This window comes from Octodon degus, unplaced genomic scaffold, assembly GCF_000260255.1.
Source record: "Octodon degus isolate 3935 unplaced genomic scaffold, OctDeg1.0 scaffold00058, whole genome shotgun sequence".
NCBI classification, from domain to species: domain Eukaryota; kingdom Metazoa; phylum Chordata; class Mammalia; order Rodentia; family Octodontidae; genus Octodon; species Octodon degus.
In genome coordinates this window covers 4,178,881-4,186,048 of record NW_004524634.1, presented here as the reverse complement: position 1 = coordinate 4,186,048, position 7,168 = coordinate 4,178,881, and the positions used below count along the sequence as shown (strand labels likewise).

The 7,168-nt window shown below is 47.9% G+C and overlaps 1 protein-coding gene across 2 annotated transcripts in view; it reads left to right on the top strand.

The window, feature by feature from the left end:
• Positions 1-7,168, top strand: part of Sfxn5 (sideroflexin 5) — a 115,583-nt gene that overhangs the window by 74,114 nt on the left and 34,301 nt on the right. The gene's annotated exons all lie outside the window — the stretch shown is intronic.

The following is a 7,168-nucleotide window of genomic DNA, read 5'->3' as shown; positions in this document are numbered from 1 at the left end:
TTTTTTTTTTTTTTGGTGGAACCGGGGATTGAACTCAGGCCCTTGTGCTTGCCAGGCAAACGCTTATTCTACTGAGCCATCTCCCGGCCCCTGCCCCTGTTTCTGAGGCAGGTTGCGCCCCTGCTAAAGGCTGCTGAGAAGCTTACTCAGGACGTGTTTCACTTTGTAAAAGGTTGTTTGCTGCTTCAGGCCACTGGCATGATGGAAGGGAGGGCAGGAGTCAGTGAGCAATGTACGCATGTGGGAAGTAGGCAGAGACAGACAGAAGGGAGCATGTGAAGCCCAGTGGTTGGGAGGGTGTGTGTGTGTGTGTGTGTGTGTTAAAAGGGGATACTAGTGGTGATGGGGGTGCTAAAGAGACCTGTGTGTCCTGTGCTCAGGCCATCTCTCTCTCTGTCTCTCTCTCTCTCTCTCTCTCTCTCTGTCTCTGTCTCTGTCTCTGTCTGTCTCTGTCTCTTTCTCTGTCTCTCTGAAAGAGTCTCTATGTAATTAAGGCCAGCCTTGAACTCACTTTGTACCCCAGGCTGGACTCAAACCAGCAGTGACCCTGTTGCCTCAGCCTCCCAGCTGCTGGGATTGCAGATTGCACCACCACACTCAGCCCACACCAGCTCTCTTTTAGGCTGCAACGAGGTGGAAGGAAATGTCTCCTCTCCAAGCTCCATGCTGTTGAGAGTGAGGTCCAGCACAAGATGCCTGTCCCTTTGCTTGCTTCTGGGACCTTTTCCCCAGGCCCCAAGGCCTCCCCTGGGTTTGCAGAATTGTGGACTGCCAGGCGCTACCCAGATCTCCTCCCTGTCACTGATCCTCACTGTGTGCCGTGAGGCCCCAGACACAGTGTGTGCCATCTTCATTTTATAGAAAAGTAGGCAAATTCAAATTTGCTGAAAGTTATACTGAACTGGCCCAACCCAGGCTTCAGGCTCAGCCAGGGCCATTTCAAGCGTACATGGATAATAGCTGAGAAACAGAGATGTCCAGAGGTGGCTGAAGCCACTCAGTGTCCTGCTAGGAGCATTCCAACTCCTGCTTTGCCCCTGATTTGTTCAGCTGGAATTCTGAGAATGTGCATGTGTGTGCATGTGTGCACATGTGTGTGACTAGCAGTTGTGCATGTGCGCATGCTGTGTAGGTGGGGAGCTCTGAGATGCTCCCTGCAGCCACTTCTCTTCTTTAAGGTGGTTTTAGAGACGTACTGTGCCCCGGTCTAGAACAGCAGTCACGTGGGAAAGCTCATTTTCTATTTATACGTGGAGATGTTAGGAAAGACGGTGAGCCCGGAGCATGTGTGCTGGCATTGGAATCGATGGGGACTGGTAATTAATTTGTTTAGACCTTAATTAATTCTCCAGTTCTTTCTTATTTGTGGACTGTCACGCTTAATTGTGTTCAGGAGCTCGGGCTTGGAGCAGGCCCTCCATTAATTGATGTGTGGTTGCTGCGAGGTGGAAGTTAATGGTTTGGGAAGCTGGGCAAACAATGTAATTAAAGGTCAATAGAGGAGACATTGGAAAAATACACTCCCCCCAAGACCAGCCGCCAGTCTCCCTGAGTGGACTTCATTCTGGATGAGGCAGTCCCCACAGACAGCCTTTCTGAGAGGCCAGGGGAAAGGTGTGGGAAGGTGTCACCAGCAGGAAGAAGGCTAGGTGGGGTCCCCCAGGGGGGCACTGGCCAGAGGAATTCCTCACACTTGTGAGGATGGGGCCACTTTAGAGAGGTGAACACCCCGGGGGTGACCTCAGCAAGCACACTTCTAAAGCTGAGGCCATAGGCTCTGTGTCTATGTGTGAAGGTCACCGAAGGCTGCCTGGCTCTGTCCCCAAGGGGAAGGGAACAGCGTGAGAGCCGTACACTAATGCAGACACCTCATCCATCCCCAAGCTCCAGATGCTGCAGCCCGGACCTTCGCCTCAGCCTTAGCCTGCTGGCTCCTTCCATGGGAGAGTAACCTTCCCTGCGAACCGGAAATGCCAGCCTCAGCATCCATTGGCTGGGAGATGGCTTCTTCTGGTGTCCTCTCCAGCTGTCCCTTTTGTTAAATGTCAAAGCGTATTTCATTGCCATGAAGGAAAGCTCTGTGCTCACCAGTCAGCCAGTGCTCAGGCAGCCTCTGGAAAACATCTCCCTTTTGTTCATACTTAGCATGCCCTACTCCTGCTCCCTGTAGCCCCCTTACCCTCAGGCCAGATGGTCTTAATGTCTTTGATTCTCTCTGCTCAGGCTACCCTGCTGGTCAAGGAGGTGGTCATTTCTCTCTGCCTGAGCCCTGAGGGGCCACCCAGCTCTAAGCATGGCGTCCAGGCCCATTGCTCCTCCATCTATTGTCTTCTCTGAGAAAGAGACAGTAGAGTACACCCATGGCAGTTGTGTCCTGGTCCCAGTAACATGCATTCTTTCCGTCAAGGTCATGAGGCTGCACTGGAGGCCATGTCTCTTCCTTGAGCTGCCCTGTGCTTGCCCCTTCCTACACCCCGTGCAGCTGTGGTGAATCTTGCCCTTCTCCTCTCCTGCCCATTGGTGGGACCTAGGCCTTTGCATGTGGTTCTGCTGGACTGGATGCCTGTGCTTTTCCATCCTTGGCCACCAGGTCTAGGGAATTTGGCTCAGACATCATGTTTTCCAGAAGGGCCTTCCTGGGAGTCCCAGTTGGAGTTAGACTGCAGCACCCTGAGCATGCCTCTGTCTCATCAGGGTTTATCTCTAGGTTGGCATCTTTCATCAGACCATGAGTTCCCCAAGGCAGACACCAGGTCTCATGGATCACCCTCCTTGGGTTCCCTAAGAGCCCAGTACATGTCACTGCTCAGTGCAGGTTAGTTAAATGATGAAACAAGAGCTTTGGCACAAAAGTCAAAGATAGGTCACTTTCAGTGGAACTCCACCTGATGGCCCTGGTGGCTAGGTTCTGTGACTCTCTAGACAGACATAGTACGGTCAAACATTGTGGTGAATATTTTAAAACATTGTAGAAAACACTTATTACATTAAAACATATGTCATCATTAATAGCCCTCAAAATGCTTTCCCTCACTTTGAACACATGTATCCTTCTTGCCACTTTTTGAGGCAGTTCAGGAAGTCCTTGCTCTTGAGTCTTTCATTGTGCTACTGGGGCTACTTTGATGTCCTGAATTGTTTGAAAATGTTTACTTTTCATGATCACTTTTTATTTTTTTATTTTATTTATTTATTTATTTATTTTTTTTGGTGGAACCAGGGATTGAACTCAGGCCCTTGGGCTTGCCAGGCAGGCACTTATTCTACTGAGCCATCTCCCTGCCTCATGATCACTTTTTATTTGGGGAAGAGCTACAGGTTGTGTCAGATCTGGTGCTGGTGAATCAGGTAGATGTAGATACACTGGAATGTTGGCTTTTCATTGGATGATACTTACAGCATTGTTCACCATATTTTTGATCAATACTTTGTAAAAACATTTAGGAAACAAGACTTCCAGAATTTCTTCAAAAAGTGGCAATAATGATAGGATAAGAATATTTAAAGTGAAGTGGTTCTCAATAAAATTAATTTAAAAAATTAAGTGAAGGGGGAGCATTTTGAAGGGGATTAATGCCAATTGTGTCTTTTACTGTCATACATTTTTAAAATTGAAACATTCACAATATACTTTCATCAGACCTTGTTTATTATAGTGGCTTTATTTTTTCATTTTTTGATTGTTTTTGAGTATCCTGTTTGTATAAGTGTCCACCATCATCCTCATCTACTCTTTCGGTCACTAGGCCTGAGGTAGATGGTCAGTAGAGTGACCACGTGACAGTTCATTCTGGGCGTGTCATCCCACTTCTCCAGGCCACAGTTGCCCCATCTAAACATGGGAGAATCGTTATCTCTAGGCCAAGTTTTCATGGGAGATTAGACTGGTCAATTTCTTGGCACATCATGAGGGCTCAGTAAATGTTAGTCCTCCTTCAGCTTCACCCTCTCTAACCACAGTGAGCAAAACCAGAGATGACATGTTTCTGACATCAGGGAACCTGAGGTTTGGAGGGAAGGAGTGGTGAAATGCTGAACATGGCACAAAAAGCAAAAGTCTCAGTGATGAGTGCTGTAAAATTTCATAGAGGATGACATTTTTAAGATATTACCATTTTACCTTTTTTTCTTTTTGTCTGTTTGAGACAGGGTCTCACTGTGCAGTCCAGGCTGGCCTTGAGCTCACTTTGTAGCCCAGGCTGGTTTCGAACTCACACTGAGCCTCCTGCCTCAGCCTCCGAAGTGTTGGGATTACAGACATGCACCACCACACCTGACTATTTTTGTCTTGTCTTGTCCTATCCTGTCCTGTCCTGTCCTGTCTTGTCTATCTATCTTTTCTGAGACACGTTTTCTCTATGCCCTTCCTTCCTTCCTTCCTTCCTTCCTTCCTTCCTTCCTTCCTTCCTTCCTTCTTTCTTTCTTTCTTTCTTTTCTTTTTTTCAGAACCAGGATTGAACTCATGCCTTGTACTTGCCAGGGAAGCACTTATTCTACTGAGTCATCTCCCTGGCCCCTCTATGCTTTTCAGGTTGGCCTTGAAGTCCCTTTTTAGCTTAGTCTGGCCTCAGACTCATGGAAATCCTTCTACTTCAACCATCCAAGGGCTGGGATTACAGGCATGTGCCACCACCCCTGGCTGTTAGATATTATTTCTAAATAAATCATCTTCCAACACTTCGTAGATATCAGTAGGGGGAGCAGGGAAAGGAGGGGAGGAGGGGAAGAAAGGGGGGAGAGAGAGAAACTCTTAGATTTTGCCTAATCATTGAACTTCATCCTCAGAGAAATATGCGGGCACAGAGGCATGGATTTTGAGGAGCCATAGAACAGTTCTGTTTTAGAGATCCCAGGAAGGACAGGCAGACCTAATGCCAGCCAGAAGCACGTCTCCAGTGGTGTGGCCCAGGGCCCTGTCTTCAGTTTCATTCCCTACAGTTGTTGCATGACTGTCTTGCATGGAGGAGGCTCATAGCTCACACTGAAGGGATAGGGACACCAGCCTGGCAGGACTGTGAATTCATGGGTGGGTTACAGTAAAAAGATCTATAGAGGTGGGCAAATAAAATCTAACAAAACATGATATAAGGAGTTTTCTTCAAAACATGTAGTTGCACAAATGTTAAGGTGCCAAGACCTGACTTGCGTCAAGTACTGAGGATGAAGATCCAGGGAGCCAGGAGGTTTCATGGGTCTACCAGGTGGTGGGTTGATTCAATGAGGCTCACTTGGATTTCCAGGGCATTACTAAAGTACAACCACCAGCATGAAAGAACTGTGATCAGGGTAGCTCAGATAAGTGGGAGCCCAGCAAGAGCAGCAGGAACTGCTGCAAAATGATGGTGTATTATTCCCATTAATTGCCTGACCTCTTTCCCAAAAGTCCAGTTAGCAGATTCACCCAAAAAGCTTCCAGGAGCACTTCCATGTGACTAAGTCATCTGCTTATGGGCAGCTTGCCCAGGGCCTGACATACAGTAAGTAGATGCTTCGTAAATACCGAGTGAGTGGCTTGCTAATGCGGAGATTTTATAATTCCTAAAATCTGGAAGGCAGAGAAACCTGGGGCCAGAGAAGGTGGGACAGCATGAGACAGTGGGGCCGGAGGTTGACGGATGCAGGAGGGACCAGAGACTGGCAGGGGAAGGCACGGGAGGAGTCGAGGCCCTGGGAAGGAGCTTAAGGTGTGAGCTTCATCTCAGGGCTAATGGGGACCACTGCAGTCTTGAGTTGGGAAGCAGTTATGATTAGTGGGAGCTTTTCAGACAACTGATGTTAGCAGAAATCTTATATGAAGAGATTCCAAACTTCAGAGTCAGCCTACACCTAGATTTACAGGCTGATTTTTAGCCCAGAAATTCCCAGTCCCGAATTGGTGACACTTCAGCACGGATTGTAAAAGTCTCCCCATATTCTCAAGCTACAGTATTTTAAAGAAAATCTGTACCATTTACTGGTACAGATTTAGCCTGAGTACTGCCACTCAGGCTAACAGGGAAGATTGTGTGATGGAGCAAATATTAGGGCATACATCCTCCTTTGAGAATCAGCAGGGGCTGGAGAGATAGCTCAGAGGCATAAGGACCTACCTGGCAAGCACAAGGACCCGAGTTTGATCCCAGGCCCCACATGCCCTGCGGTCTTGGCCCCGGATCCCCGTGCACGCTGTCTCAGCCCCAGGTGCCCACTGTGCAACTCGGGAGGAGGCACACGTCTGTAATTCCAGCACTCCGGGGACTGAGCCAGGAGGATCTTCCAGTTGAAGACCAGCCTGGGGGCTACAAAAATGAGCACAAGGCCAGCCCAAACTGCATAGTGAGACCCTGTCTCAGAGAGAGAGAGAGAGAGAGAGAGAGAGAGAGAGAGAGAGAGAGAGAGAGAGAATCAGCACCACTTTCAGTCTTTCAATGCAGAGGGGCTGTGTTCTGCGATTCGCATGAGAGGATGTGCGCATGTGTGTGTGGGAGTGAAGGCGGTGCCATGCGCATGTACGCCCTTGTGAACACTCAGGTCTTCTCTGGGAAGAGGCCAGTATCTGACTGGGGCAGTTACCCCTGGAGAGGGCATAGCTAAGGGCAGGGCTGAGAAGGAGACTCACTTGACTCACTTTTTTCCCCCTGGTACTGGGGGTCGAACCCAAGGCTTTGCACGTTGTTAGGCAAGCACACTACCACCGAGCCCACCCATGCTTTGTTTGGTTTTTTCCCTACCAGGAGCATGGCCTCCTGCTTCCTAGGCAGGCACTATGCTGCTGCACAATATCCCTGGCCTTGTTTTAATTTTTTAAAATTTTTAATTTTTAATTTTTTACTTTTTTAGTTTTTAAAGAATATAAAATGATAAAAAGAAAACCATTAGAAATGGTACAAAATTTCATTATTTCATTAAACAAAGTAAAAGGAATTCAACAGTGGTTGATGTATTGCATAATGTTATCTTCAAATTAATTGTTTAGTTTACCAGATATAAACCTGCAAAATTGGTTTTTAAAAAAGTTGTAAGAGGGCCGGGGAGATGGCTCAGTAGAATAAGCGCTTCCCTGGCAAACGCAAGGGCCTGAGTTCAATCCCTGGACACACACACACACACACACACACACACACACACACAAAGTTATAAGAAATTTAAGGGGCTGGGGAGATGGCTCAGTGGAATAAGCGCTTCCCTG